The sequence below is a fragment of the Mus caroli genome, chromosome 19 (assembly GCF_900094665.2).
Source record: "Mus caroli chromosome 19, CAROLI_EIJ_v1.1, whole genome shotgun sequence".
NCBI classification, from domain to species: domain Eukaryota; kingdom Metazoa; phylum Chordata; class Mammalia; order Rodentia; family Muridae; genus Mus; species Mus caroli.
This window is the reverse complement of record NC_034588.1, coordinates 31,972,813-31,983,634: the sequence shown is the minus strand read 5'-3', so window position 1 is coordinate 31,983,634 and position 10,822 is coordinate 31,972,813.

The window sequence follows — 10,822 nt, the reverse complement described above, 5'->3', positions numbered from 1 at the left end:
TTGGTTGATTCTTTGAAAAGTTCTTGTTTCAACTTAGTTGATTTCACCCCGAGTTTGATTATTTCCTGCTGTCTACTCCTTTTGGGTGAATTTGCTTCATTTTGTTCTAGAGCTTTTAGGTGTGTTGTCAAGCTGCTAGTGTGTGCTCTCTCTAGTTTCTTTTTGGAGGCACTCAGAGCTATACATTTCCCTCTTAGAGAGGCCCATTGGACTTGCAAACTTTATATGCCCCAGTACAGGGGAACGCCAGGGCCAAAAAGGGGGAGTGGGTGGGTAGGAGAGTGGGGAGGGGTATGGGGGACTTTTGGTATAGCATTGGAAATGTAAATGAACTAAATACCTAATTAAAAAAAGTGAAAATCTATCACTTAGGCAAACTGAGGACTACTTGGTCTCATCCACATTTGGATAACATTTTACATTTTTTCCCTATGTTCAAACATGATTATACAGTAGTCTTGTTTCACCTTTGTTTATTTTGTTCACAGTTCACAATAACTAACCTGACACTGATGTTCCTCAAAATCATTCATGTTTAGCAAAACAACAAGGCCTCTGTAAGTGCCAAATGATTTAAGCAACAACAAAATAATGATGATGATGATGATGATGATGGTGGTGGTGGTGGTGGTGATATAATAAAAACATGATGGCTGTCCAGCTCCTAGAAGTTGGCAGATGCTTTTCTCTCTCAATGTATCATCAAATAATAGTGCAAAAGCAAGGTCATCCATAGGAGTAAACATGCACCTGCACAATAACAAACAAACAGCAAAACAGAAGAAAGGAGCAAGCAAATATGTTTGGGGCATTGAGGAGGAAATGGACAAAAACTAGAGGACGATATAATTTGTTGAGTTAAGTTCACAAGGTTTGCTGAAGTCTCAACATTCAAGGATTTAGCATATGGATTTGTTTGGAAGTAGGTTCATTTCAGAAATAATTAAACCAAACTGAGATAACACTGGAGTAGAATAAGCTATCAGTCTAACAGAATTAGTATCCCTGTTTTTTTTTTTTAATTAAACAGTATATGAGGACAGAGACATAGGCACAGTATTGAGGATGATGGAGACAGAGAATTACTGCTGATGGGACCAGAAGCTAGAAAGATGCATGAAAAAAATTCTCTTCTAAGTTGAGAAAGTAACTTTGTTTCAAACTTTCAGCCTTCAGAACTAAGACAAGAATGTTTTTCTCTACTTTCTGAGAAGACTCAAACTTTAAAAGAAGTCTATCACCATGCTTGTGGATATTGTATAGTTGTAGAATTTAATATACGTCTGGGATGGTCCACAAAAAAGGAGAAAGAGTGAGAAAGTGGTCCTGAATGCTATGGGTCTGTATTATCATCCATGGATAGTATAGACATAGTCCAGGCCTAAGTTTATGTGGGATTAATAAATGCATGTTCATTGGGTGGAAAATCTTCATTGTCTATCATCATATCTTCATATATATGTATATTGTTATAGCAGCTATAAGATGGGGCTGGACTAACTCCTTTTTAGAAGTTTTTTATTGGATATTTCTTTATTTACATTTCTAATGTTATGCTCTTTCCAGGTTCCCCCTCCCGCAGAAATCCCCTATCCCATCCTCCCTCCCCTGCTTCTATGTCAGATTGTTCCCTGACCCACCTACCCACTGAGGCATCCAGCCTTCACAGGACCAAGGGACTCTCCTCTCATTGATGTCCAACAAGGTCATCCTCTGCTACATATGCGGCTGGAGCCATCGGTCCTCTATGTGTATTCTTTGGTTGGTGGTTTAGTCCCTGGGAGTTCTGGAGGCATCTGGTTGGCTGATATTATTGTTCCTCCTATGGAGTTGCAAACCCTTTCAACTCCTTCAGTCTTTCTCTAACTCTTTCATTGGGGACCCCAGGCTCAGTCCAATGGTTGGCTGTGAGTATCCACCTCTGTACTGGTCAGGTTCTGGCATAGCCTCTCAGGAGATAGATGTATCAGGTTCCTGTCAGCATGTACTTCTTAGCATCCACAATAGTGTCTGAGTTTGGTGACTAATATGGGATGGATCCCCAGGTGAGGCAATGTCTGGATGGCCTTTCCTTTAGTCTCTGCTCCACACTTTGTCACCATACTTCCTCTCATGAGTATTTTGTTCCCCCTTCTAAAAAGAACCAAACCATCCATATGTTGGTCTTCCATCTTCTTAAGCTTCATGTGGTCTGTGAATTATATCTTGGGTACTCCAAGCATTGGGGTTAATATCCACTTATCAGTGAGTGCATACCATGTGTGTTCTTTTGTGACTGAGTTATCTCACTCAGGATAATATTTTCTAGTTCCATCCATGTCAGTATACTTAGGTGACCCCAAAAATTCCACCACAGAACTCCTTAACCTGATAAACAACTTCAGCAAAGTGGCTGGATATAAAATTAACCCTCTCCCCAAATCAGTAAGATCAGTAGCCTTCCTCTATTCAAACAGGCTGAGAAAGAAATTAGGGAAATGACACCCTTCACAATAGTCACAAATAATATAAAATACCTTGGTGTGACTCTAATTAAGCAAGTGAAAGATCTGTATGACAAGAACAAGTCTCTGAAGAAAAAAAATCAAAGATCTCAGAAGATGAACAGATCTCCTGTGCTCATAGATTGACAGGATTAATATAGTAAAATTGGCCATCTTACTGAAAGCAATCTACAGATTCAGTGCAATTCCATCAAAATTCCAACTCAATTCTTCATAAAGTTAGAGAGAGCAATTTACAAATTCATTTGGCATAACCAAAAACCGAGGATAGTGAAAAACATTCTCAACAATAAAAGAACTTCTGGGGGGGAATCACCATCCCTGACCTCAAGCTATATTACAGAGCAATAGTGATAAAAACTGTATGGTATTGGTACAGAAAAACAGGCAGGTAGATCAACGAAGTAGAATTGAAGACCCAGAAATGAACCCACACACCTATGGTCACTTGATCTTTGACAAAGCAACTAAAACCATCCAGTGGATAAAAGAGTATTTTCAACAGATGATGCTGGTTCAACTGGCAATTGGCATGTAGAAGAATGCAAATCAATCCATTCTTTTCTCCTCGTACAAAGCTCAAGTCCGAGTGGATCAAGGACCTCCACATAAAACCAGATACACGTGTCTCTAGCTGCATATGTATCAGAAGATGACCTAGTCGGCCATCAGTGGAAAGAGAGGCCCATTGGTCTTGCAAACTTTATATGCCTCAGTACAGGGAAATGCCAGGGCCAAGGAGTGGGAGTGGGGGGAAGGGGAGTGAGGGGAGGGTTTGGGGGACTTTTGGGATAGCATTGGAAATGTAAATGAAGAAAATACCTAATTAATAAACAAACAAACAAAAAAAAACAGATACACTGAAACTAAAAGAAAAGATAGTGGGGAAGAGCCTCGAGCACTTGGGCACAGGGAAAAATTTTCTGAACAGAACACCAATGGCTTGTGCTCTAAGATCAACAATATAATTAATAGCAACCTAAATAAAAAATTTCAAAGTGTCTGATATTTATTACTCTCTTTTTATTAGATATTTTCTTCATTTACATTTCAAATGCTATCCCCAAAGTCCCCTATACCCTCCACCTGCCCTGAACCTCTACCCACCCACTCCCACTTCCTGGCCCTGGCATTCCCCTGTACTGGGGCATATGATCTTCACAAGACCAAGGGCCTCTCCTCCCATTGATGGCCAACTAGGCCATCCTCTGCTACATATGCAACTAGATACACAGTTCTGGGGGGTACTGATTAGCTCATATTGTTGATCCTCTTATAAAGTTGCCAACCCCTTTAGCTCCTTGAGTACTTTCTCTAACTCCTTCATTAGGGACCCTGTGTTCCATCCAATAGATGCACTGGCATAGCCTCACAAGAGATAGCTATATCAGGGTCCTGTCAGCAAAATCTTGTTGGAATATGCAATAGTGTCTGAGTTTGGTGGTTGTATATGGGATGGATCCCAGGGTGGGGCATGCTCTGGATGGTCCTTTCTTGCATTTCAGCTCTGAACTTTGTGTCTGTAACTCCTTCCATGGCTATTTTCTTCCCCATTCTAAGAAGGAATGAAGTATCCACTCGTTCTTCCTACTTCTTGAGTTACATGTGTTTTGCAAATTGTATCCTGGGTAGTCTAAGTTTCTGGGCTAATATCTGCTTATAAGTGAGTGTATATCATGTGTGTTCTTCTTAAAAGTAATCCTAGGTGAAGGTGTTCTTCTTGGATTCTTGCAAGTCTTGTTGTTTAAGAAGTGTTTGATGAATCTTAATCTTAAGAGCATTTTCCATTCTTGGAAAACCTAAGATAGAAATAATCCATGAAGAACTAGGAATGTCAACTCTCTCCTTTTTTCATAGAATTAACCTTTTCCACCTGCAAATTACATGCAAATCTGAACTACCCAATTTCCTTAGGTTCAGGAACTCATTTTATCTACTAACAGAGAATGTCAAGAACTCTATTTTAGTACCATGCTTCCCTACCATGTCTCCCTATTTGATTTGATGTCTGTATTACTTTACTAGGGCTCCCACCTATTCATTACTTCTTTCCTTTGTGCCTCAAGGTCAGTGACTTTACCCTGACTGAATTGATGAAAATGAGAAATAAAATAGGAAATGGCAAGGTTAAAGAAACAAAACAAGAAAAATGACTTACACTTACATCTAATGTTTCTAACCAAAATTTAATTTACCCACTGAAAAGCTGAAGTTTCTGATGACATTCTCTGCTTGCTGCAGTTGAGTCTGAACCAAGAGTGACCACTTGTGCATAATAAACTGGTTACCAGGTTTTGTTCTTCCTTGATTGGTTTTCCTTACAGCCAACCAACAGTATATTTCTAAATATCCTGTTCAGATAACTGACGGTGGAACCAAAACAAATTGAACACATTTGTTACTATATTTATATTTTGAAAGAACTCACATCCACATGTATTTGGAAAGCCAGAGCTCTGGGAATAAAGCCTGCAGATTTAAGGTGTAGTCATGCAATCTGACTCTTCATATAAGTCTGGGTGGGATTCACTGCTCATTTTATGGTCTTGGTATGTCTCAATGTGCCAACCAATCCCTTAAGAACTTAACGTCATCAGTGTGAAAATCTGATTTCCTCAGACATAAAGAACAATTTACCTTCCCCTCCATTCAACATACATTGCTTATACTCATGATATTCTACTTAAATAATTTCCTTACCAATATATCTTGTTCCAGAGTCTGCTGTTTACTTTTGGGTAAGAACTATGCATTATTCATCAGTGTGTCCTTGGTGTCAAACACAGAATAACTTACTTAGTCCTCATTAATGTTTGTTGAACGAATAAATTATCTATGATAATGTCTCTATTGGAGAGTTAAAAGCAAATGATTTTCTCACTAAATGAGAAAAATAAAATGGATCTCTTATTCGTCATTAGATTTACAAATATTTTGTTTTGCCTAGATACACATTTTTACATAAAAATTAAACAACCATTTCCCCCTTAAGAGCTCAAGTTAGTGCACAATAAAATTACACCGGTGAATATTACTAGTCAAGTGGCAGCTGGCTAATTCAATCTGCTCTTTAATTGGTTAAAATAAGAAGACAGTGTGCATGAATGCTTATGGAACTTTGTGGTCAGGCTTTATGTAGTAATTGAACAAGATAGTTGATGTCTAACAAAACCAGTTGACAGAATAAATGATATATTATGCTCAGAGGCAGGATGAAGTTGTAAAATAAAGGCCATCTTCTTCTATAACTGACTTAGTGCTTGAAGAACAAAATGTTCCTTAATTAGAATAACATGAATGGAGATGAACAAGTATGTTCTAGACTTGTGCGGTTGCTATCTAGGGGACTATTTCCCTAAAGAATAAAAAGGAAATTCTGGCCACATGATATCTTCCTAATTATAGAAGCTTGAAACTCACTAAAATAAATAAGTGAAATAAATACTGTAATTTCAAATATATTTTAAAATAAAAGACATTGTATTTCAGTAGACATCCTATTTAGTGTCGAGTTTAATGATTCAAAATAGGAGCTGTGAAGCTGTAACATTTGGATCTTTTTTCCCAAAGTGAGTGATGTTCTAATGACCATTCGTGAAAAATAGAATGTGCTCCAGGATTTAATATCTAGTGATCGGTCATTCCATCCACAAGTAAGGCTCTGTGTTCATATGATTTAGATCCAGGAGGACTCTGGATAGAAATATGATATTGATTTTGTTTTGAGGCAAAACCACCACATTCTGGAGGGTAAAAGGCTGCCCAAGTGCTTTCAGGTGTCACTGACTGCTGTTTGTCAAATGTGCCTGGAATGCCCTTCCAGGAGCCCCAAATGACATTATTATTTCCCCTGACAATGTTTATCAATCTGTTCTAGTATAACCTTTGCCAAATAATACTCCTACAGTTAAATAATTTTTTTATATGTAAAGAATCTACGAATCCATTGTTTAAACACGAAAGTAATTATCCCTTATAAAATTGATTGACATAAAGCAACAAGGAAGAAACACATTCAAACATGTTATTTTATTTAAACAAAGAGGGTTGGAAAGTTCCAGGTCTCAAACAGACAATTCCTCAAGCTTCAAGTTTGAACATTGAATACTGTTTGAAGTAAGGCACCATACACAGTGGGCACGTAACTGAACAAAATGTTCAACTCAAAATTATTTCAATATGGACAAGCATTGCTGTCAGGTTGAAATCCTCCCAGAATTCCATTCTAAACTATCATATGTATGAAAGACATCTCTTTGCATTATGAAGTATGCAACATGCACAGGTCACATGCATAAAAACATTGTTGTAAATATGAAAGATTTCATAGAAATAGGAAAGCACCAATAAAATCCACATATTTTATTTGTTTGTACATATGTGATTACATTCATGATATTGACAAAGACATATTCACGATGGCTGTATCTGCTAGCTATGTATTCTTGAGTGAAACTTTAAATTCCTCCATTTCTTCTAAATAAAATGAGGATGAAAATAATCGTACCCAGCTCATAGTCATCTACAAAGATGCATTTAGCTGACATCGGTAAGACATAAGATAGGAGTTGCAAACATATCCATATTGCTTATTTGCACAGACATGCTCTGAGAAAAATAAGAAGCTTAGAGCAATATTGAACTTGGGAAGGGAAAGTAATGTGGACTAAGAAATGGAGAGACAAAAGGATGCTTGCTATTTGGGGAGAAATTTACCATGGTATTTCAACTCATATGTTCATTATGTTCCCTCACCCTTTCTTCTACCTTCTCTCCCGAACCTTCTCCCACTCCTTTCAATTCTTTTCTATTTTGGGTCATCTGTTTTTTGATTGGTTTTGTCTTGTTTTAGCTTCCACATATGTGATGGTTGGTTTTAGTGTCAACTTGGTATAAATTAGATTCACTGGAATATGTAACCTAAACTAAGCAATTGTATTGATAGCCTTCATTGATGTGGAAGACCCACTCCTAATGTGGGTGACATCTTCTGATTATAATCACTACCCAGTTCTTGGACTCCACAGTGAATAACAGCTATAGTGGGCTATTCTGACTGCCAAGGCAGCTAGCCTCAAAGGGCAACCAATTGTCGGATTATCTGCCTCTAAGATGTGAAACAACTCTTGTTGCTGTTCTGATATAAGCCAATTTAATAAACTGTGAATAAATATGTGAATATTCATGCTATTGATTCTATTACTCTAGCGACTGATACTATACAGAAAAGAAAACATGGGATGCTGTGAATGGTTTGCTTTTGTCAATTTTCCAAATTTTATTCAAACATTCACTAGGTAAAAATAGGTAAAGTTCGGTTTTTGGTGACTCTTCTTAACCTTTAACCACTGTCTCATGGCATATTACCCTCTCTACCCATTGTCTATAAGCGTACTCATAGAATACCAGACAATCCAGCAATTATTATTATATGAGCACCAACCATTACAAATTCCCTGCTCCAAGTTTTAGCCTTTCTAAACCTACTATGTCAGCTAATTAGTGCACTAAAACTACTTACACTGGAACTGCAGTTAGGAAGTTGTCCTAATGTTTTACATGAATATTCTAGTGAGAATTTACTGGAGATTTTGTTCTTGTTTTTCTTATCTGACATATTAGTGTCCCAAACTTTCAATATTTCAGGGCATTAGCTGAGTGACCAGAATCATTTTGTACCCTGAAATGTTAGGGAATTACTATTCCCTGTGCTGAAAAAAAAATCATTTAAAACTAATTTACATTTTAACTATTCAGGAAAGAAGAAAGTGTTTCATTTCTGGATAAGTTGTAAAGCAGCTGTTCGACCAGAAGCATGTGGAACATGTCAGAGCCAGCAGTTCCAATAAAATCATATGCATGATAAGGATTCAGAAAAAAGCAAAAGACACAAATTGTGCATAAATGACCAACTACAGTGGCTTTAAACAGGACACTGAAAACACCTGATCCTGATTAGAAAGTGTGCTTGTTTGAGAAACTGGTGTGTTAGTGTGTTGTAGCAGAGAATAAAAGTAACTGAAAACAAGAAATAGTGCCAACTGGTATACACATTTTCTGTTTGAGAATCACACATACATATAATGTATATTGATCAAATCCAGCCATCATTCCTTTCTTTCCTATTCGTCCCCTATTGTCCTACTGCTTGTAGCTCTCGATGTTTTGTGCTCTTTTCTTTCTTTCTTTGTTTCTTTCTTTGTTTCTTTCTTTGTTTCTTTGTTTCTTTCTTTCTTTGTTTCTTTCTTTCTTTCTTTCTTTCTTTCTTTCTTTCTTTCTTTCTTTCTTTCTTTCTTTCTTTCTTTCTTGTTTTTGTTTTTGTTTTGAGACAGGGTTTCTCTGTATAGCCCTGGAACTCAAACTCAGAAATCCGCCTGCCTCTGCCTCCCGAGTACGCCACCACGCCTAGCTTCTGTGCTCTTTTCTTAACACTGGGTCCATTTAGTCCTGTCTGTATGTACATGAAATTAATATTGTCTACTAGAGCAATAGATGGTAGCCTCTCAGAAGCTGCATCCCTGAAGAAAGTTGATATGCCCTCCTCCAGAAGCTCAGGGTTTCTCTTTGGCTATGAGTAGGATGTCTTGACCTGTGATGGCTTGGTCTTGGGCAGGTCTTGTGCATATAGTCACAAACCCTGTGAGTTCATATGTGCAGTGGAACTGTCATGTCTAGTAAATATGATTTTGCTACATATGTTCATTATTCCTGGCTCTGGCAATTTTCCTGTCCCCCTTGCATGATGATCCCTGAATCTTAGTGTAGGATGGTTGATACATGCATCCCATTTACAACTGAAAATTCCATGGTATCTTGTCCACAATTTGACCAGTTGGAGACTCTGCATTAATTATTAATTACTAAAAGAAAGACTCTGATGAGGAATGAAAGATACACTGTTCTATGAGCAAAGATAAGAACTAAAAGAATAGTTTCATACTATCTTCATTTATCAGAGTAGTGGTGTTATATTTCCCATAGAGCCTATGTCTTAGTCAGCCATGGTTTTTGACCAGGCTAATAGTAGCAGGTATGAGTACTTTCTTGTGTGGTAGACATCAAATCCAATCAGAAGGTAGTTGGGTACACCCATAACATTCTTCCCAATCTCATAGCACTGGACATATCTTGCTCAGCCAGTCATTATTGCATCTCACTGGGATCACAACTAGGTAGCATTTTAAATTATCTTTATATACTTACTTTTCTTATTTTGTTTATTTTCAAGATTATAATATGATTATATAATAATTATATATTCCACTTCTCTTTTATTCCTCTAAATACTTCAATATACCTCTCCTTGCTCTTTTTCAAATGATCACATCTTTTTTCATGAATGTAATATAAATATATGTTCATATGCATGAACACATATATACATATATGTTTGCATAAACATACATATATAATATAAACATTTAGCTATTATGCATATATATATGCATTTAGGACCAAAGCATAAAAAATTCAAAATGGGTCCCATAGAAAGCCTAGCTTGTACCTTCTGAAGGGAGAAATTCTGTGCCCTTATACTATAGAAGGCAGAAGGGAAGAGTCATGAGTGCCCATTTCAAAACCTTCTTATAAGGATGCATAATTTAGTTCACCAAATGTGGTGGTTTGAATAGGCATGGGCCCCATAGGTCCATGAGTTTGAATTCTTGGCCACAGGCAGTGGCACAGTTAGGAGATGTGGCCCTATTGGAGAAGGTGTGTTACCATGTGAATCACATCCAGTGTCCTTCAGATCAAGTCTACCTTCTATTCAAGATGTAAAAATCTCAGCTCATTCTCCAGTACAATGTCTGCCAAAAAGTTTCCATGCTTCCCAACATGATGATAATGGAGGAATTCTCTGAAACTGTAAGCCAGCAACAATTAAACCTAGTCCTTTATAAGAATTGCCTTAGTCATGGTATCTCTTCACAGCAAAAAATTCAAACTAAGACACAATGGGAAATCTCCCATATTTGATAGAAGGCTAATATCCAAAATAGATAAAGAACTCAAGAAGCCAATCATCAAGAAACCAAACAACCCAATGAAAAAAATGGGGTATAGAACTAAACAGAGAATTCACAACAGAGGAATCTTGAATAGCTGAGAAAACCTATTTATCTTTTTTATTACGTATTTTCCTCATTTACATTTCCAATGCTATCCCAAAAGTCCCCCATACCCTCCCTCCCACTCCCTACACACCCACTCCCACTTCTTGGCCCTGGCATTCCCCTGTACTGAAGCATATAAAGTTTGCAAGACCAATGGGCCTCTCTTTCCAATGATGGCCGACTAGGCCATCTTCTGATACATAT